At 50.3% G+C, this 20,601-nt stretch overlaps 1 protein-coding gene across 2 annotated transcripts in view; it reads left to right on the top strand.

The window, feature by feature from the left end:
• Positions 1-418: 418 nt before the first annotated feature.
• Ppard (peroxisome proliferator activated receptor delta) overlaps positions 419-20,601 on the top strand; it is a 93,705-nt gene continuing 73,522 nt past the window's right edge. Inside the window, exons 1-2 of one of the 2 annotated variants that reach the window (XM_008840104.3) lie at positions 419-568; positions 4,556-4,639. The gene's annotated coding sequence lies outside the window, so the exon portion shown is untranslated. The remainder of the gene's footprint in view (positions 569-4,555; positions 4,640-20,601) is intronic. The other variant, XM_008840105.3, reaches the window with a different exon arrangement.

Below are 20,601 nucleotides of genomic sequence, written 5' to 3'. Positions count from 1 at the left end.
CCATAGATCCGCCTGCCTCTATGGGGTTAAAGGCTTACACCACCATGACCCGCAACCCGCAGCTTTTCATTATTTGAAAATGACAGTCTGCATCTACCCTCAGCGTTGCTTCTTTTCTGCAAGTCACCCGGCTGCGTGCCTAGGGTCGCTGGAAGGACAAGGAGTTTGTCCTGAATGACCCCTGCCTTCTTCTAGCTTTAAATGTCCTTCTGTGAGACTTGCTGGACTCGTTTGCCCAGCCCCGGGCACCCCCCTGGCTCCACTTCTTCCTCCAGCTGCTGCGCCCACATCTGACTCCAGAGGGCTCTGCGGTGTTGTGGGCGGAGCGCTGGAATCAGGTGGCGCGGTGATTGGTTGCTGCCGGGCGGAAGGGGGCGGAGAGAGGAAGGGGGCGGGCCCCAGCGGACAGTGACGTCAAGCTGGCAGGGGCGGGGCCGGGCCTCGGAGCGTGTGACGCCGCGATTGCGGCGGAGCTGGAGATTAATGGGAAAAGTTTTGGCAGGAGCTGGGGGATTCTGCGGATCCTTCGGGACGGCGGCGGCGGCCGCGCTAGAGGCTACCGGGACCGGTCAGTGCGGGTCGGGGGAGGCGGGCAGGCCAGCGGCGGGGCGGCCCGGGGCCGGGAGGCCGGGTGGGGACTGAGGCATCAGGCCCAGCGGGGCGCGAATGAAGAGCGCGCGGGGGGCTCTGCGGACAGCGCGCCTTGCGGCTTTTCCGCGCTGCGCCCGGGGCCGCTGTGCGCTGTAGGCGCCCCCGGCCGACGGTCCCAGGGCCTGGGAGCCAAATCACCGCCTCTTTGCACCGACCCTGACCCCCTCGGCTGCCTCGTGTCTCGGTCTCCTCCCACTTCTCTGAGAAGCGGATCTCTAAACTCTCCTGACCTCTTTCGTGGTCTCCCTCTCGTGTCCCCAGGTTCCTTGTCCTGTCCTGTCCAAGCTCTCCCCTCGTTATCCTGGTCTCTGTCCTCCTCTACCCATCTCGGCCCTGGCGGTCATTGCTCTCTTCCCATCTCTGTCCCTCTGCTTTTCCCGTTGTCTGTTCCCTCCCCACCCTCTTCCCTAGGGTGTCTGTTGTGAGGCTTTGCCAACCCTAGGCGTGCAGTCCGGCTTATTGTAACAGCCTCTTCCACTTAGAGGCCCTGCTGTTGCCAGACTCCAATTTCCTTCATACAACCCTGCACTTTTTGTCACTCGACCTCGTCCAGGTTCCTGGCTTCTGCTTGGGGGAGAATCCATAGTTCCACACTATATTTCCATTTAACCTGCAGTTGAGATGGGGGCGTGGGTAGAGTGGGGTGTGTTGAGCCTCTGCTGGACCCAGAGGGCCGAATGACAGAAGACCAGGTATATCTGGGTGGGAGGATCTTACCGAGTGTTGCATCAGGCGTGATGTCCAGTTGTTCCGACATTCTTCCAATCTCGTTTTAATACTTCCCCTTTATGAGTCTGTTGACTTCCAGAAACCCTTGGGGAGAGACTGCACAGGGTTGGGTGTACGCCAGCAGTAGCCGGAGGCCTCATCCAACTTTTCCCCTTCCAGGAAACAGGATTCTGTGCCTTTTCAGTCAGGATATATGGAACCCATTTAAATGAGATACTTTTCCTATCCTTGCCCTCCTCCACGCCACACACTGCCCCATCCCACAGAGCTAAGAGAAGTTCCCAGAAGCAATTACCCCAGGAAGTGACTGTGGCCTCCATTTTCTTTTCTTTTTTTTTTTTAAACCTGTACTGGTTCCAGAATTCTTTCGTTCTAAATTGCTTTTATTGTGTGTGTGTGTGTGTGTGTGTGTGTGTGTGTACACGGGTACGCCTGTGTATGTGCACTTGCAGATCAGAGGACAGTTCTCCTCTTCCACCATATGGGTCCCAGAGATTAAACTCAGGTCATGAGGCACACACCTTTACCTGTTGAAACATTTTGCTCGCCCCAGGATGCTTTTTCCTTATTTGAGTCTTTAAATGGTTGGTGGGCTTGGTAGCTCTGGGGCTGTCAGGCGTCTGTCTCTCTCAGACGGTGATTTAAGCCAGCTGGTGATTTTTTTCTGTTGTGTGTCTGATTGAATGTGCCTCTGCTGTTGGTCCCTGAGTGGGACCTCTTGCTGTCTTGTCGCCCTCTTTTTCCTGGGGAGCCTTACTTCCTGTGACTGGGAAAGGGAGCTGATATGTTCCTGTTGCCCAGGAGTGGTGTTGTGTTGGTATCTGCCTGGGCAGGCTGAGGGACTGCACCAGTGAGGCCTTGCCAGGCACTTGAGCTGTCTGCTTCCTGGCACATGGATCATGATCTGAGGCATGTTTGGGTGTTCATCTTTCTGCAGAAAGGTATTTTAGGGTGTCTAAAACAGTTCAAGCTCCTTTACTTGGCCATGGACTCCTGGAGGCATCTTCAGAAGGCAACATATCCACCTGATCTTGGGAGGGCCAGGGTCTGAAGTGAAAGCTCTTCATTTTGCTGTCTCCTAGTTTCTAGGTCTCCTCTTTTGAGAATCGTATTCTCTCTGTCTTTGAGCAGAATTGGACACAGAACAGGCAACCTTCAGGAGCTACCGCGGAAAGCCAACTGAGCCAGCTCAACCAGATTTACAGTTTTGTAATCTTCTTGTGTGCTGACCCTTTTCCATGAAAGCAATAGAACCGTGGGTGGCACATCCCTTCTCGACTGGCCCCTCAATCCCCTCTCTGTAGCACTTGGGGGGATTGGGGCAGAATGGATTAGAAGGAATCAGTTCCTATTAGAAACATCCCTCAATAAGTTTAAAAAAAAAGATTTTTTACATGCACACATATGTAGCGGTCAGAGGACAATTTGCAGGAGTCAGTTCTCTTCTTCCACCACACGGGGCCTAGGGATGGAACTCAGCTTGTCAGACCTGGTGGCAAGCGCTTTTACCCACTGGACTCTGTAATCCAGGCTGGCCTTGAACTTGTGACAGTCCTTCTGCCTGAGCCTCCTGAGTGCTGTCATTACTGGCATGTGCCACTGCACCTGGCTCTCTCCAGGGATTTCATGGGTCATTTTTGAGGTGCTGAGCTTGAGTATTTGTTTGGAGCGATTTGGTCTGGTTTCTGGCCCCCTGAGCACTTTCTCCCTGACACTGTTGAGCTGTTTGCCAATGCTTTGCCTTTGCTGACCCAGTTGCAGTGCTGTGTTGAGGCGGCAGGTGAAAGAGTTTGAACGTGGCCCAGGGGCAATCCTGGTGGAGCCCTGACGGGTAGCCTCTTACAGGGTATCCACTCTGCAGCCTTGTAGGGCATTTTCCCTTTCCGTTCAGTGATTTTTGCAGAGCCTAGGTCAGCATACCTGTCTCCAAGGTGTGGGTGGACAGGCTCTTGACAGGCCTCTCCAGTGACATTGCCTGTCAGCTCCTCCTTTTACTGATCTCACTCCTGGTCTGGTTGGCGACGTCTCTCCTTGCCTCATCTTCACCGATTTCTTGTGTCTATTTCAACTCACCCAGGAACAGTGGCCCTTACCCTCCCCGTCCCACCTGTGGTCCCTTGCCGCTTCCCCCAAGGGCCTGGTAGGTCATTGTGGGGTACTGACCTGGAAATCTGATAGGCCTCTCCTTTAGACAATACATAGCTGCCCGGCTGTTGTGCAAGCTGTCCTCGGCCCGAGGAGCTTGGAGTGTCCTAGGACAATGTGGCTTGTCTCCTCAGAAGGCAGTGGATCTGTGGCTCCTAAGGGTTTGAACTGTATCCTGTCCCTGAGGCCTACCTCCCTGGGGTGCTCCCTGCAGGCTAGGAGACTGCACTGTAGTATCCTCTGCCACCCATTAGGGCCTGGCAATGCCAGGGCTAGCCCCAAGGCTCTGTCCATATTGGGAGCATTCTCTTCTTTCTCCCTGCCCAGCATTCACACAGGCTCATCTGCCCTGCCAGGCCCTGGCTTGTGTTATGTCAGAAGCCCTGTGCCTAGCGCCCTTGTCTGTCCCAGATTGCCCTGTGGCTGTTTCTTGGAGTGGTTTGATGTCCCTGAACATGTTTCTCTGCCTTGAGAGCCAGGGGAGGAGTAGCTTGCTTTCAGCAGCTGGATTCCAGGGTGTCAGAGGAAAGCTGGGCACTTGGCTTGAGCCAGGCAGGCAGACTGACTGGCCCCGAGCATCAGCTTCCAGACATGTGGGACTTTTTCCTTGGCTTTTAACTCCTCGGGCTGGTGACTGGAGTATGCCTCCATCCATGGAACTCTGCTAAGGAATCTTGCGTGACTCAGGGCATCTCCCTCTCAAAGCTAGTGGGGTGTTGGGCACCACCCCTTCCTTACCTTGCAGCTTCTGCCCCACCCAGGTAATATCATCGAGGCCAGTGTCTGCTTGCTTGGAAGTGCAGACTCCTTCCAGGATTGGGAAATATTTGCTGACTCAGGCTCAGAGTGACAACCTCCCAGGATGTGTATTCCTGTGTGGGACAGTTGAATAGGCAGATTACATGGGGGCACTCTTTTTTTTTTTTTTTTTTTTCTGAGTTCTAGTGTTTAATTAGAACTTACATAGTGATGCTTTTCAGATCCCTAGTGCCTCTCAGCTACAGATGTTGGGTTTCTTTCTGTCCCACAGTGCTGTGCAGTGTTGTGGGCATGCACGTGGCACTCACTCAGTGGCTCCTGCTCACCGACAGATGAGGATGAACGTACCTTAAAGGTAATCCCACTTCACTGACTTGTGTGGGGGTGGGTTCTCTGACAGCTGCCTGCCACAGGCTCCACATTTAGGATCCTGGACTTGCAGATGTAATAATTCACTAGGCTCAGTCCTTGATCCCAGGTGCCTGTTGTAGTAACTGGTACCTATTACTTAACACATAGTAGGCACTCATTAAATAATTATTTAATATCTGTGGCTTATATAGGTGTTTTAGGAGGGTGGAGATTCTCACCCACTGGAAAACAAACTCAAGAACAAGAACTTACTTTGTCTCCTGTTGTGTCTGAGACAGTACCTGGTACAAAAGGGATGCTGAGTCACTGTTTGTTGAATGACTAAGGACTAACACTTTCTTCTCTGCTTGGGTATAGGGGATGTTGGACCAGTAAGATACCATTCATCATTTTCTTTCATTAATGGAACAGTTTGTTGCTGTTTGGTTTCTTTGAGATAGGGTCTAGATATGTAGCCCAGACTGGACTAGGTGAAACTCAAGATTCTCCTGCCTTCCCTTCCCAAGTGCTAGAATTACAGGTGTGTGCCATCACATTCATTGGGGACAAAGTTTTTTGAGTGCCAACTGCATACTAGGAACTTGGGAAATGATAGAAACAGATTTAGTCCTTCCTCCCAGGTCTGTGGGCTGAAAATATCTCTGCTTGGAGGTGGGTCCTCAGCGTGGGCTGTCAGTGCTCTGAGCTTCCCATTGCTGTTTCTCTGTTCTCAGGATTCCCGGCAGCTTTTAGAAGCTCTCGGAAGGGGCACACCAGGGAGTTTGATGGTCTTTGTCCTGATTGTTTGGGAGACTGGGTTACAGCAGGACCCTGCCTGGGGCCAGGGGAAACCTGGACCTGTTTTAATCTCTGAAGTTCAGTGATTTCAGGAGCTGTTTGCAGGCTCCATTTCCCTTTCTCTGCCTTTAACACCGTGTGGGTTTTCCTGTTACCCGCAGGGTGACAGGCTTGGGTATGTCCTTGAGTCTGTCCATAACACCCCCTCTTCCCCCCAGAGCGCAGCCTCAGCAACTTCATTTCCTCCTGCACTGGTGTGACTTTGCAGCCTTATCTCATTTTCCTTTGTGATTCTCAGTGTGAAAACTCTGTGGCTGTTGTCCTTGGTTTTGCCAAAGGTGCTGCCGTGAGCCAGGTGCTGTGGCAGGTCTTCAGACAGGGGCCTCAGCTACTGCCCCTCTTCCAAGACTGAGAAGACATGCATTAAAAGAGGTTTCAGGCTGAGCGTGGTGGCGCACGCCTTTAATCCCAGCACTCAGGAGGCAGAGGCAGGCAGATCTCTGTGAGTTCAAGGCCAGCCTGGTCTACATAGTGAGTTCCAGGACAGCTGGGAACAGGGAGACCCCGTCTCAAAAAGACCAAACAGAGAAAGGTTAGATGTTAGAGAGCTGGCAGATACCAAACATGTGACTCTAGAAGGTATCCATTTTGACAGCAAGGTGTTCTGAGGGGTGTGTGTGAGGGTGTGTGTGCACTCCAGCGAAGGCCAGAGGAAGGTGTCAGATCCCCTGGAGCTGGAGTTATAGGTGGTTGTGACCCAGTATGTGGGTGTTTGGAACCGAACCTGGGTCCTCTGCAAGAGTAGCCCATGCTTTTAACTGATAACCCATCTCTCCAGCCCCCCAAAAGGCATACTTATTTATTTATTTATTTATTTATTTATTTATTTTTGGTCTTTTTAGACAGGGTTTCCCTGTAGTCCCAGCTGGCCTGGAATTCATTATGTAGACCAGGCTGGCCTTGAACTTACAGACATCCGCCTGCCTCTGCCTCCCAAGTGCCGGGTCTAAAGGTGTGTGCCACCACGCCCAGCTCCAAAAGGCGTTTTTTTTTTTTTGGTCTTTTTGAGACGGGGTCTCCCTGTAGCCCCAGCTGGCTTGGAACTCACTATGTAGACCAGGCTGGCCTCAAACTCACAGAGATCTTCCTGCCTCTGCCTCCCAAGTGCTGGGATTAAAGGCGTATGCCACCACGCCCGGCTCCAAAGGGCATTTTTTAAAATAAAAATAATAGTTTTACATTTTTGCCAGCCTCTGAGTCTGATTTAGTAAAAGACCCCAGAATTCTTTTTTGGGGGTGGCAGGGGGAAGAAAGGGTTTATTTGGCTCACATCTCTCAGGTCATAATTCAGGGAGCCCAAGGTAGGAACTCAGGGCAGGAGCTGCTTACTGGCTTGCCCCCCTGGCCCATGCTCAGCCTGCTTTCTTATACAATATAGAGCAACCTACCCAGGGGTGGCACCATCCACAGTGGGCTGCACCCTCCCGCATGACTCAAAAATCAAGAAGATGCCCCACAGACATGGCCACAGGCCAGTCTAGTGGAGGCAGTTCCCCAGTTGAGGCTCCCTCAACCCAGGTGTGTCAATATGACACAAAGCTATCCAGCACAATTGACCTCTTGTCAGCCTGATACATAGATACATCACTATTGAACCAAACCTTTCCATTTCTTGTCCCCAAGACATAATGTTAACAATATCACAACATAAGACAGTACAACCTTAAAAGTCCCACAGTCCTCAAAAAATCCAAACACTTTAAAGTCCATAGTCTCTTTTAAAAGTCTCTTAGGGCTCCTATAAAATCCAAAACAAGTACTGTCTTATTTCAAAAGGGAAGAATCAGGCACACCTAAGCAAAACCTAAGTCCAGCAAAGTAGCTCAAGGATGGACATCTGGGGTTCACTCACTGTTTTCTGGGCTCTAAAGGGTTTCGGCAGCTCCACTTCTCTGACTGCCATCCACAGCTCACACAGCTCATCTCACAGACCTAGGCCGGTTCCATTCCATACCTGCCTCTGCTCTTGGTGGTTGTCCCGTGGTCCCGGCATCTCCAAAAAGCTGGAAGACCACTGCATTCTTATGTCAGCCCCCTTATTCAATCTCTAACATTGTGCTACTTTTTTGAAGGATAGGAAGAAAATCAAATAATAATAGAGATTCGTCTTTGAGTTTCCAAACTCAACACATGGTAGATCTTGTTAGGTTTCTGTGGTGCTAAGGATTGAACTCAGGGCCTTCTGGGTCCAAGGCAAGCGCTCTGCCGCTGAGCTATGTCTCTATAAGTGTGGAGTTTGAACCTTATCAACAACCTTTCATACTGTTTAACATTACAACCTAGTGGTCTGTTTTGCACTTTTTGTTTGTCTTAAGACAGTCTCCCGATAGCCCAGCTGGCCTAGAACTTTGCTGTGTAGATCAGGCTGGTCTCAATCTCACGGAGATCCACCTGCCTCTGCCTCCCAAGTGCTGTATTTAAAGGTGTGTGCTACCACATCTGACATATTTTGTACTTTGAATGAATCTTTTACTTAGAGTTGGTCATTGGAAAATATTGATTCATTGAGTTATACAGGTCTCCCAAATAGTGACGTTTCCATTTTATAATACCAGAAGATCTTACCAATTTCACCATACTCTTTTTAAAAAAAATATTTTTATTATTTTTATTTTATGTGTATGAGTGTATTGCCTGCATGTATGTGAGTGCACCCGTGTTGTGCAATGCCTTGGAGGTGAGAAGAGGGCTTCAGATTCTCCTGGAGCTGGAGTTAAGGACAGTTTGTAGCCGCCATGTGGGTGCTGGGAATCGAACCCCCCTCTGCAAGAGCAATCAGTGCTCTTAACCACTGAGCCATCTCTCCAGCCCCCATCCAATTTCACCATACTCTTAACAGAAAAGTTTCCCAGTGTTGAGAAACTATCAGGTTTATAGTGTGTATGATCCTTGATTTTTGTTGTTGTTGTTGTTTAAACATTTATTTATTTTCTTATGTGTTTGAGTGTATTGCCTGCATGTGTAAGTGCACCCATGTTGTACAATGCCTATGTAGGAGCCCCTGGAACTGGAGTTACAGACAGTTGTTAGCTGCTTATGTGGGTGCTGGAAATCGAACCTGGGTCATCTCCAAGAGCAGCCAGTGTTCTTAACCGCTGAGCCATCTCTCCAGCCCCTAAACATTTATTTTTATTTATATATATGTATGTGTCTATGTGTGTGTGAGTATGTGGTTGCCTTCAGAGTCCAGAAGAGGGTGTCAGATCCCCTGGAATTGGAATTACAGGTGGTTGTGAGCCACCTGTTGTGCATGTTGGAACTAAACTTGGGTCCTGATGACTCTAGCCCACACCTTGATAAAAAACAAAAACAAAAACTACATGTATTTATTGTGTGTGCCTCTCTGTGAGGGTACACATGTGCCACAGTGTGCATGTGAAAGGAACTCAGGGCCTCAACCATACTAGACAAATACCCCTAAGCTCTGTCCTTAGCTGTTGGTTTTAGTTTTTCTCCTTCAAGTGACTGTCTCATATCACCCCCCCTTTTTTTTTAAGTCATTTTTAGACAGGGTCTCCTTATAGTCCCAGCTGGCCTGGAACTCACTGTGTAGACCATGCTGGCCTCGCTCCACAGAGTTCTGCCTGCCTCTGCCTCCTGAGTGCTGGGATTAAAAGTGTGTGCCACCACATCTGGCTTCATGCCACTAATTTTTAAGGAAAGGCTGGGAAATACCAAAGTCTCAATAATCATAGTTTTCTTATTAATTTTTCTTATAAGTAGAAATTATTTCTTGAAAAATTTTGTCAGGAGTGGGGTGTTCTGGTGCATGCCTGAAACCCCAGCACCTGGAAGGTAGAGGCAGGAAGATCAGGATCAGCCTTGGCTACACAGCAAGTTCAAGGTCAGCCTGGGCTACATGAGACTTTTTCTCAAAAACAAAGGAAGGCAGGGAGGGAGGGAGGAAAAGCTAGCCAGTTACACTGCTTGTAATTCAAGTATACAAGTGTCTTTTTTCTTTGGTCTTCTTGAGATAGGGTCTCCCTGTAGCCCCAGCTGACCTGGAACTCACAGAGATCCACCTGCTTCTGCCTCCTGAGTGCTGGTATTAAAGGCTTGTGCCACCATGCCCTGCTTCACAAGTGTCTATTTTTCCTTTTTAAAATTTATTTTATTTTTATTTTATGTGTATGAGTGTTTTGTGTGCATGTATGTGAGCGTATCATATGTGTGCAATGCCCATGGAGGCCAGAAGAGGGCATTGAACCCCTGGAACTGGAGTTAAGGATGGATGTTAGCCACCAACCATGTGGGTTCTGGGAACCAAACCCGTGTCCTCTGGAAGAGCCAGTGCTCTTAACTGCTGAGTCATCTCTCCAGGTTGGAAGCAGGACTTTATTACCCTTCTGGCTCTGGATTGACTAGACTTAGCCCGGTGGTTCTCACTTTAGGACTCACTGTTGTCAGGGGAAGGCTGGGCACTGTGGGCTGTTAGGGCTGGCACTTCTTGCTGGATGCTGACTGCTGTGTCTAGCCACAGGTCTGGAGCTCCTCACAGCATGGAGGCTGGGCTCAGAGCAGAAGCATTCCAGAGTGTTTTCCAAGGGGCCGCAAGCCTTCTCATGACCCGGTCTGAGAAATCACACAGTGTCCTCTACTGTGTTGTTTGGCCACAGGACCAATTTAGATCAAAGCGAGGACTACACCAAGACGTGTCATGAAGAGACTGGTCCCTGGGGAGGGAACTGGCCTCCTGGAGCTAGGATACTGTTCCGCATCCCTCTGAGGTTGGCTGGCTGTGCATGAATCATCTCCAGGAGAAAAGCTCTTCTTCCTATTTCCATCCTGGAAGATAACTGACAGGAAATCCTAGTTAGGGGTTCAGAGGGAGCAGCAAGTCCCAAGGGCAGTGGGGTTGCCGCTGATCATTTGGGAGCAAGGAGTGATAGTATTAATACTGTAGAAAGGTAGGCCTGGTGTCGTGGCGCATGCCTTTAATCCCAGCACTCCAGAGGCAGAGGGAGGCGGATCTCTGTGAGTTTAAGATCACCCTGCTCTACATAGTGAATTCCAGGCCAGCTGGGGCTACAGAGACCCTGTCTCAAAAAGAGCCCCCCCCCCAAAAAAAGGTGGATAGAGCATGAGGCAGAGGATGGGGAAGACATGGAGGCACATGCTTCCTCACAGTCATCCTCCTTCCTATGGGTGCAGGTACCTGCACTGGTTTTGATCTGTCCATTACTCAGATAAGTATCCAGGGTATGGGAGGGTAGCCCCTACCCCCATTTAGGGTTATTGATGCATGGGAGAGATTAATGAAAGGGTTTATAAAAGTTAGAGAGTATATTAGTTACTTTTCTGTTCCTGTAATAAAATACTGTTGCTAAAATTCCTTCTGGGGAGGGGGGAATGTGAACAATGTCTGCTCCCTTCTCCCTTGGTCCAATTACAAACCAAGGTGTGATTCCACCAAAATGCACTCTGGGAAACCAGTGAGTTTATTGTACTTACTTACACAGCAATGGGTGAGGGTTTACTTTACAGTAGTGTGGGTGCCCCCTAAGACTGCACCAGAAAGTCTTCACCCAAGCATGTATGATGACTTCCCCATAGCCACATAAAATGTCAAGTGACAGGGCTAGAGACAGCTCAGCAATTAAGAGCACCAGCTGCTCTTACAGAGGACCTAGGTTCAGTTCCCAGCACCCACATGGCAGCTCACAACCACCCGTAGCTCCAGTTCCAGGGGATCTGATGCCCTCTTCTGGTCTCCATGGACACTGCACACTCGTGGAGGATATAACATGCAAGCAAAACACTCATACACATAAAATAAAAATAAAATTTAAAAATGATGAGACCCTCCCTTAGTCTTCCCCAGCCTGTATACTCCAGCCTTTTCCCAGGCCTTGTGCAGTCAGGGCCAAATTACCAACCTGGGGTTGAGAGACCAGGCTGGAGACTCAGGTGAGGATCCCATGCCTCTCCCTGCTCCTCCTGTAGCAGGGGCGAGAACAGTCTGTAAGCCCTGCTGTGAAGATGTTTGACAACAGCCCAATTGAGCTCGGGAAGAGAACAGTCCTGTGTAACAAATACCATGACCAAAAGCCACCTAAGGAAGAAAGAGTTCATTTGACCTACAGTTCCAGAAGGAGAGTCCATAATGGCAGGGGTGGTGTGGCAGCAGAAGGCTGGAGTGGGAGGGAGCCTGGCTGGCCACAGTCTGTCCACACACAGGAAGTAGAGAGAGTAAACAGGAAGCGCGACAAGGTAAACCCTCAAAGCTGGTCTCAGTGCGTCCTTCCTCCAGCAAGGCTGCACCTCCTAAAAGTGCCATAACCTCCCCAAGCACCACCAGCTGGCACCAAGTGTTCAAATGCATGAGCCTGTCGGGGAGAGCATTTCTCATTCAAAGCACAGCAGGAGGCAGTTGAATTTAGCTTCTTTGTCAGGGCACATAAAAAGGTTAAGCATTCTGGGTGTGTAATCCCTGTACTTGGAAGGTGGAGGCAGGAGGATCAGGAGTTTGTATCATCCTCAGCTATATAATGAGTTTGAGGCCAACCTGGGCTACATGAGATCAAGTGTCAGAAACAAAAGTGAGAAGAGAGAGGCCCTATCAGAGTGTAAACAGAGATGGAAGGGAAAAGGGAAGTGCACAGCAGGAGGATTTCAAAAGAGGACAGGTCTGGAGGAGCTGTGGGAGATGCCAGAGGAAACCGTGCAGGGCCCTTGGGGGCTTATCATTTATGGTCTGAGCCCCTCTGCCTGAAGAGGTGTGCATGAATTTGGTGCTGAGCTGACTGGGGAGCAGCTCTTAGCTGTCCTGCTAACCAGCCATCAAACCATGGCTTTTCGACTTAGTGTCCTGAGCCTGCAACCTCAGCCCTGCCTGGTTGCCATCTCAGCAGCTCTCCTGGGACCATTGCTGAGCTTTCTACAGCTAATAGGGACATAGCTTTGAAAGTGTTCTCCTGAGGAGGGCATTGCAGGGAGAGGCTCACAGGTGTCGGGAGCCACCTGGCGCTTGAGCTCCCTTCTCTGTCAGTGTTGATGGGTGTCCCCACACACATCGCTATGCCTCGTCTGTGTGTCCCTTGATCCTGTGTGACTCCTTGATGCTTAGTTCAACATTGATACTTCCCTCATCCCGAGTTGTGACCTTTGGCCTCCTTTGAAATAGCAGTGCAACCCAACTCGAGTTTCCAACTGGCAGCATTGCCCGAGCATACCTCTCCCGCCTCACAAACACCCCATGCTGGATTTTTCTAGAACCCACCACGCCATTCATCCTTGTTAACAAACAAACGAAGTTTGCTGTTCCTCAGTTTCCCTTAAGTGCCTAAAGCATTTCTAGAATTTGCAGCTGTCATTTGATTACTTTCTGAACTTGCCTCCATGTTCTTGAGTGTAGGCTGGTTCCTCGGTCCTCTCTGGGCATACTGGGGGAGTTGGTAACCTGCTATGGGGGCTCTGTGCTGTCGGGTGGCTAGCAGTGTCTGGCCTCTGTCCCCTAGAGGTTGGTGGCACTCATCCAAGAAAGTCTCCAGACATTGCCAGGTGTCCCCTAGAGGCGAAATCACCCTGGGCACCACTGCCCTGCTGTTTCTCTGCTAAATATGGCTGGGCAACTGGGTCCCCTGTGAACATCTTAGCGGTGGATGGGTAAGGGGTGTGGATAATCCTTTCGATGGAAGTCTGCCTGTCTCTGTTACCTCCCTGGACACCCAGGGTTTTAAGTAGGAGTGAAGAGGTTCATAACCAGCAACATCTACCAACTCAGGCAGAAACCAATATTGGGCACACACAGAGGGCAGTGTCTGGGGCACATGCAGAGGGGCTGTGTCCAAGACACCAGCTGTCTCCCGAGTGGTCATATGTTTCTAGCTGTGCTTCTCCAAGTCCTTTAGTGGCAGTGAAGAAGCTGTCTTTCTGTGGCTGGTGGCCTTTGCCATGCGGATCACAACCACCGCTCCATCCCCGGTGTCTTCATGGCCTGGGGATCAGGGCGTTCTGACCATAGCAGTGTAGCTATGCTGCTGAGAAAGTTCCCTGCCATCCTAATCCACTGCTGGTTCAACTGGCCCGGAACATTCTTGACAGCTCACTATCTGGTAAAAGCCCTCAGGTCAACCAGGAGAGCTCCCTGATGTCAGCTCAGAGAGCCTGAGGGTTCCCTTGACATTAGTGCCTCCTGTGTAGTTCAGGTCTTCAACAGCGTGTTGAGAGGTTGGAAAGGGAAAACTCCTCTTCCAAGGAAGCCCACCAAGGCCTAGCTGTTCAGGCTCATGGAGTTCTCTCTCCACCCACTTAAATAGCAAGTAGGCAAGCAGGCAGAGTGGAAAGAAGCCGTCCTGAAGCACTGCTGGGCTCCTGTGTCCCCAGGGTTTGCTTCCATCACAGCGACATGAATAAAGGCCTGCAGATATCAAGGCCATAGCCCCTGGCACCTGAGGCAGTCATCGCATGACTGAGCTAAGCCTCTTGAGCTGGGAAGGTTATTCTGAAATACCTGATGGGCTCCATGCCACCAAAGGTGCCCTACTAAGGGGGGCAGCAGTGAGATCAGGTACAGGACAGACCTTTACAGCAAGATGCTCAAGTGCTGGCCTTGAAGACAGGAGGAGGCCAGAGAATGTAAGTCAGGTAGCTGTGGGGCTGGGAAAGGCGAGGAGACAATTCTAGGACTTTCAGTGGAAGTGCAGCCCTGCCAACACCTTGATTTCAGTCCAAGGAAACTAGTTTTGGCCTCCTGACCTCAGCTGAGGGTCACTCAGCTTGTGATCCTTTGTTACAGCCCAGCAGAAAATAATTTGTTTGAGACAGGGTCTCCCTGTAGCCCCAATTGCCCTGGAACTTGCTTTGTAGATCAGGCTGGCCTCAAACTCGCAGAGATTCGCCTGCCTTTGCCTCCTGAGTGCTGGGACTAAAGGTGTTCTCCACCACGCCTGGTTAGTTGTTTTTTTTTTTTAATTTATTTTTTAATTTATTTATTTAATTTTATGTGCATGCATGTCTTGCCTGCATGTAGGTAAGTGCACCTGTGTCATGCAATGCCCTTGGAGGTCAGAAGAGGATCCCCTGGGACTGGAGTTAAGGATAGTTGTTAGCCGCCATGTGGGTGCTGGGATTCGAACCTGGATCTTCTGCAAGAACAACCAGTGTTCTTAACTGCTGAGCCATCTCTCTAACCCCTTATTTATTATTTTTATTTTTTGTGTATGTGTGTATTGCCTGCATGTAGGTAAGTGTATCTGTGTCCTGCAATGCCTGAGGAGGACAGAAGAGGCTGTTGGATCCCCAGTCCCATCTGGTTAAAGGTTTTCAAACTATTGAGGATCCAGGGTTAGTAACTGTCCTAGTTTGCTTCTCCATTGCTGTGGCAAAACACTCTGGACAATACCAACTTAGGGAGGAAAGGGTTTATTTGGGTTACATCTCCCAGGTCACAGTTCATCAGGGAGCCCAAGGTAGGAACTCGGGGCAGGAACCTGGAGGCAGGAGCTGGACCCAGATCATGGAGGAATGTTGCTTACTGGCTTGCTCCCCTGGCCCCTGCTCAGCCTGCTTTCTTATGCAACACAGGCCCACCTGCCCAGGGGTGGCACCACCCACAGTGGGCTAGGCCCTCCCACATCACTCAACAATCAAGAAGGTGCCCCATGGACATGGCCACAGGCCAGCCCAATGGAGGCAATTCTCCAATTGAGGCTCCCTCAACCCAGGTGTGTCAAGTTGACACTAAAGCTATCCAGCAATCCAGCACAGTGACAGTCCCCCTCTGTACGTCTTTTAGATATTCAACAGGTATTCATTTGGTACGTCCCATGTTCAGGCATCAGGAATGAAGACTTGAACAAAGCAGAGTTTTAAAAACCTCTCTAGCACATGACTATAATCCCAGCCACTCAGGTGGCTGTGCTAGGAGGGCTGGAGCCCAGGACTTGAAGACCAACCTGGGCAACATAGCAAGACCTTGTCTCCAAAAACAAACATAAAAAAAGGTGGCTGGAGAGATGGCTCAGTAGTTAAGAACCTGTACTGCTCTTCCAGAGGACCTGAGTTCAGTTCCCAGCACCCATATCACGCAGCTCACAACTGCCTGCGACCCCAGCCTCAAGGGGTCCAGTATCCTCTTCTGTCTTCTGCAGGGATCTGCACACACATAGTATACACTCTTACATGCTCACACATGGCCATACACATGCTCCTGACCTCATGTGCTGGAAGAAGAGGAGGGAGCTGTTTAGGTGTCAGGTGGTGATAGGTGCTAGGTAGAAATAAAGCAGCCCAACGGGGGGTCCAGCATATGCGAAGCTCTAGGGTCCTTTCTTTAGCACCACTCAAAAAAAAAAAAAAGCTGGAAAGGGAAGGGGCAGTGGTGGCTTTAGGGGTGGACGAAGCCCTCCTGTGGTGACATTGACACTGAGCAATCTGAACTCTGTTGCTTCACAAGCTGAAAACATCTAAGTCAAAATGTATAAGGGCAACCCATTTTTAGGATCCCTCCTGCTGCAGGGAGCTTGTGACTCTACTTCTCAATAAGACCTTGCTTGCTTGCTCATCAAAACAAAACACTGAGCAGGGCTTGGCAGCCTGACGACCTGAATTCCATACCTGGAACCCACTTGGTGGAAGGAGAGAACCAGCTCCTGCAAGTTGTCCTCTGACCTCCACACACGTGCTGTGCACACACATACCTGCACAGGCATATCATGACAACCTGAATTCCATACCTGGAACCCACATGGTGGAAGGAGAGAACCAGCTCCTGCAAGTTGTCCTCTGACTTCCACACACGTGCTGTGCGCACACATACCTGCATTCGGACATATCATATACCACAATAATACATTTCTTTTTTTTTGAGACAGGGTCTCTCTGTAGCCCCAGCTGTCCTGAAACTCACTATGTAGACCAGGCTGGCCTTGAACTCTCAGAGATCCACCTGTTTCTGCATCCCGAGTGCTGGGACTACGGGCATGCACCACCATGCAGGAGGCAGAAGCAGGAAGAATTCTGCAAGATCCAGGCCAGCCTGGTCTTAGGGTATTCTAGGCCAGCTGGAGCTACTGAGAGACCCTGTCTCAAAACAAACAAAAATTGCATGAGGGTAGGCAAGATGGTTCAGTGATTCAAGGTGCTTGCCAAGCCTGATGACCTGAGTTTGATTCCCATAACCCACATTGTATAAGGAGAGAACCTATTCTTGCAGGTTGCCCTCTGTAATAAAAATGTTTTAAAAAATGCATTGAGCCAGGTAGGATCCTGCATTTTTGTAACTTAGCACTCAAGAGGCTAAAGCAAGAGGATCAAGAGTTCAAGGCCAGCCTGAGCTACATGAGAGCTGTCTCAAACCAGCCAAGCAGGCAGGCAGACAAGCAAGCAAGCAAAAAACAGTAGCTGTTTACCCTCTGAGTTGCAGGACTGCCAGGGAGCTACACCTCACTGCCCACTGCCAAACTCTCGGGCCCATACATCATGCTGCAGACCTACATTCCAACTCTAGTTCTATGGTGTCCATCTGTAGTTCTCCCCTGTAGAATCAGAAACTGGCTAAGTCCCCTGGCGGTTCATGTACCATGTGTACCAAGGCCCTGAGGTGGAACAGCACTGGTGGCAGGGTGGAGGGGAGGGGACAAGATGAAGTCAACTCCTGTTTTTATGCCTGTGTGTTTCATTTCTTTTCTGTAGAATATTTGCTACTTCATACCCAGGGAATACCAGCAGGTGTACATAATTGATTTTAAAGATTAGGCAACCCACCAGGTGTGGTGGTGCATGTCTTTAATCTCAGCACTCAGGAGGCAGAGGCAGATGGATCTCTGTGAGTTCAAGGCCAGCCTGGTCTACATAGAGTTCTATGCCTGTCTAGCCAGGACTCTTTGTGAGACCCTGTCTCAAAAAAAAACCAAAACAAAAGCTGGGCGTGGTGGCGCACCTTTAATCCCAGCACTCAGGAGGCAGAGGCAGGTGGATCTCTGTGAGTTCAAGGCCAGCCTGGTCTACATAGTGAGTTCCAGGACAGCTGAGGCTACAATGAGACCCTGTCTCAAAAAAGACAAAAAAACAAAACAAAAACAAAATAATTTTTTTTTAAGTATTAGGAGAGCTGGATGTGGTTGCACACACCTTTAATCTCAGTATTTAGGAGGGAGAGGCAAGTGGATCTTTGTAAGATCCAGGCCACCCGGAGATACAGGGAGACCCTGTCTCAAAAAAACAGAACAGCAAAAAGTATTAGGGGAAAAAAGTGGCCTCTTCTTCCTTTGTTCTAAAGGTGTTTCTACCCTTAGTGTTGCTATGCGGCCTGTGTCTGAAGTATGGTCCCAGCTCCCAGCTTGCACCAGGCAGACCTGGGTTTCTGAGGTTTTTACCTCCCTCAGGTCCATGAGGAGGTCCAGATCCTGGGTCTGCCCCTTCTTTCTACTCTGCCCTCCAGCTCTGCCCACAAGGTGCGTTGTCAGCCCCTCACGCTTCCCTCCATGGACAGCACTACCGTGTTCTCTCTGCCCCGTGTGATGCCAGCATACATTCATGGCTGGCATCCGGGCCCTTTGTGCTCACAGCCCCACATCCTTGAGCCTCTGTAGCCTCTGCCCCAGCCTCAGTGGTGGCCCTGTTTTCACATCCAGCCTTTTTCTCCTAAGGTGAGTAGAACCTTCCACCCTGTAGTGGTCTCTCTCCTGCCTCTGGTCCTGGGACTTCTAAAACTCAGATTCCATGAGGTCAAGGAAGCCCAGATTGAAAAACCATCCTCCCCCAAGATGGTGGTGACCTGTGAGACAGTTCCCTGGCCCTTGGTCTTCTAGGGGCCAGGGTGCAAATTGTCTCCATGGATTAAATCCTCTAGCATGTGTCCTGATGTCAGGCTCTCAGGTGACATCACACATCCGCCCCAAATTGATTGTGATTGGAAAAATAAAATAAAAATAAAAGCCTTTAGTAATAAAGGCTGAGAGTATAGCTCCCCAGTGCTGCTTTTCTCCCCAGTAGAACCCTGGGTTGGTCTCCAGCACTGGGGGAAGAAGGGAGGAAGGTGGGGGGGGATAGGTTGGATTTTCTGGAGGGGGAACCATTGGTAATCAATAGGTAGACCAATAGCAGTGGTTAGCTCCCAAGTTCAAGTCACTAGGTAAAAGCATTTTGGGGCAGGATGTATCCAGTCAAAATGGTCCCCAACCCTCTGATACGCTGTTGAAGCAGGTAATTCTGGTACCACAGTGTATTTATAATAGTTACAATCTGCAGCTCTTACTATTGCAGTGATCACCTGTAGGCAGTTTCATCTGCTCACCAGCAGGTATCTGTGCCCCCCAACCCAGGTCTGTCCCCTGCAAACCTGGGGTAGCATCACCCCACCACCACTACCGTGAAGACCACTTGCATTTTTTTATTTGCTTCCTGGTCACCCCACCCCCACCCCGGGGGCCACCGGGGGACACACAGTCTGTGCTTTTTCTTAGCTGGTTCCTCAGCTCTGAGCTCCAGCCCAAGTGCTGCTCTCTGCAAAGGCAGCGTGTACTCACCTTCCTTTCTACCACCTAAGAGCGTAAGAGCGTTGGTCTATCAGCTGGGAGTCAGAGACTTGTAGCTCAGTCAGTCCTCAGTCCTGGAGGGTGTTCATTAGCTACCATCAAAGACATCGCCTCAGGAAATGGCTTCTTCATGGAGCCTCCAATGCCTCTCATCAGTGCTGCTCAGCTAGCACTGGTCAGGTAGAAGACAGACAGATAGGTGCCAGCCCATGTGGGAGTATTTGAGGGGCACAGTCATGTGTGGAGGGACACATGAGTCAGTGACTCACTTTCCCTTTCCTTTAAGCTCAATGGAGACAACAGATTGATTGGCTTTGGTGAGACTTTCCCAGTACCACTGTGGTGGCCTCTTTCTCCCCAAGGGTCTGACTGAAACTCCCTTCTTCCACCTCTGGCTGGCACTTACCAGGGTGTACAGTAGAGGAGGTAGTTGCAGTCTAGACATTGAACAGTGAGTTCAAGAGCTGGGCTGCTTGTTTGTTGTTTTGAGGCAGGGTCTCACTATGTAGTCCTGGATAGCCTGAACTAGCTATGTAGACCAGGCTGGCCTCAAAACTCATATAGATCCGCCAGCCCCTGCCTCATGAGTGCTGGGATGAAAGGTGTGCACTAGCAAGCCTGGCCCTGGGCTGCTTGTTTTGAGTCCCCTTTTCATCCAGGTCTGTAGGTGGCTGCTCTCTAGCTGAGTGGCACCTGGCTGTCTGTGGCAACATAACTCATTTACACGCCTCACCTGTTTGATTGCACTCTGTCCTGAAGGGACTGTGGTTCTCCTTTCACACATCAATGATACATGGCAGAGCTGGGCTTTGAACCCAGGCAATGAAAGCTGGTGCCTCCTAGGAGCAAGGGCTGGCTCGATCTAATTGGTCCAGTTTGGAAATCACTGACTTGACTGACCCAACTGGCATTGGTTTCAGAGAACACTAGTCCCTTGTTGGTCACTGAGCAGAAGAAATGGTTTGGCAGGCCTGGGACCCCCTGCCGAGCCTCATTCCAAGTCTGCAGGCAGAAGAGGCATGGTGGCCAGTGCTCAGTGACTCCCTGCACCTGTGCCAATAGCACAGTGCTGCAGAGAACCCAAGTAACTGCAGCCAGATTGTGGACCAGTCATGTGGGGCAATACGCAGTCTCTGTTCTAGGTGCTAAGGAATGGCAAACAAGACATAGCCCTGGTGTCCATGTATGGTGGCAGAGGGAGGAACATTGCCTTTGACGGGTTCTCCCTTGAACCAGGCATCACCTTACAGATGTGTGCCATCCCCTTACCCCAACATGTGAGCCTGTGAGATGTGTAGTCCCATTTTACAGATGAGGTGTGGGATCAATCAGAGGTTAATCAACTCAAGGAACACCAGGGGCAGGACTGTAGATGAGTGTTTCAGCATCCCCATTCTTAGTTTATTGTGACTGCCTGTCCCACCAGTGTCCATTCAGCCTGGGCTTCGTGACTGTGTGTGGACAGTGTGCACAGGGGCATCCTCAGGCTTGTGAGCAGGGCTAGAAGGAGAGGGTCCTTGGGACCTGCCCTGCTCTGAGGCACAGGCCCTCCCTGGAGTAGCAAGTCCCACTGCTCACCAGCAGGAGCATCATGTTTTCTTGCTCTGACACGCCTGGCTTTTTTTTTCTT

Source organism: Nannospalax galili, unplaced genomic scaffold, assembly GCF_000622305.1.
Source record: "Nannospalax galili isolate Female #2095 unplaced genomic scaffold, S.galili_v1.0 scaffold538, whole genome shotgun sequence".
NCBI classification, from domain to species: domain Eukaryota; kingdom Metazoa; phylum Chordata; class Mammalia; order Rodentia; family Spalacidae; genus Nannospalax; species Nannospalax galili.
Note: the sequence above shows the minus strand (reverse complement) of the source record. Positions and strands in the feature narration are given on the sequence as shown.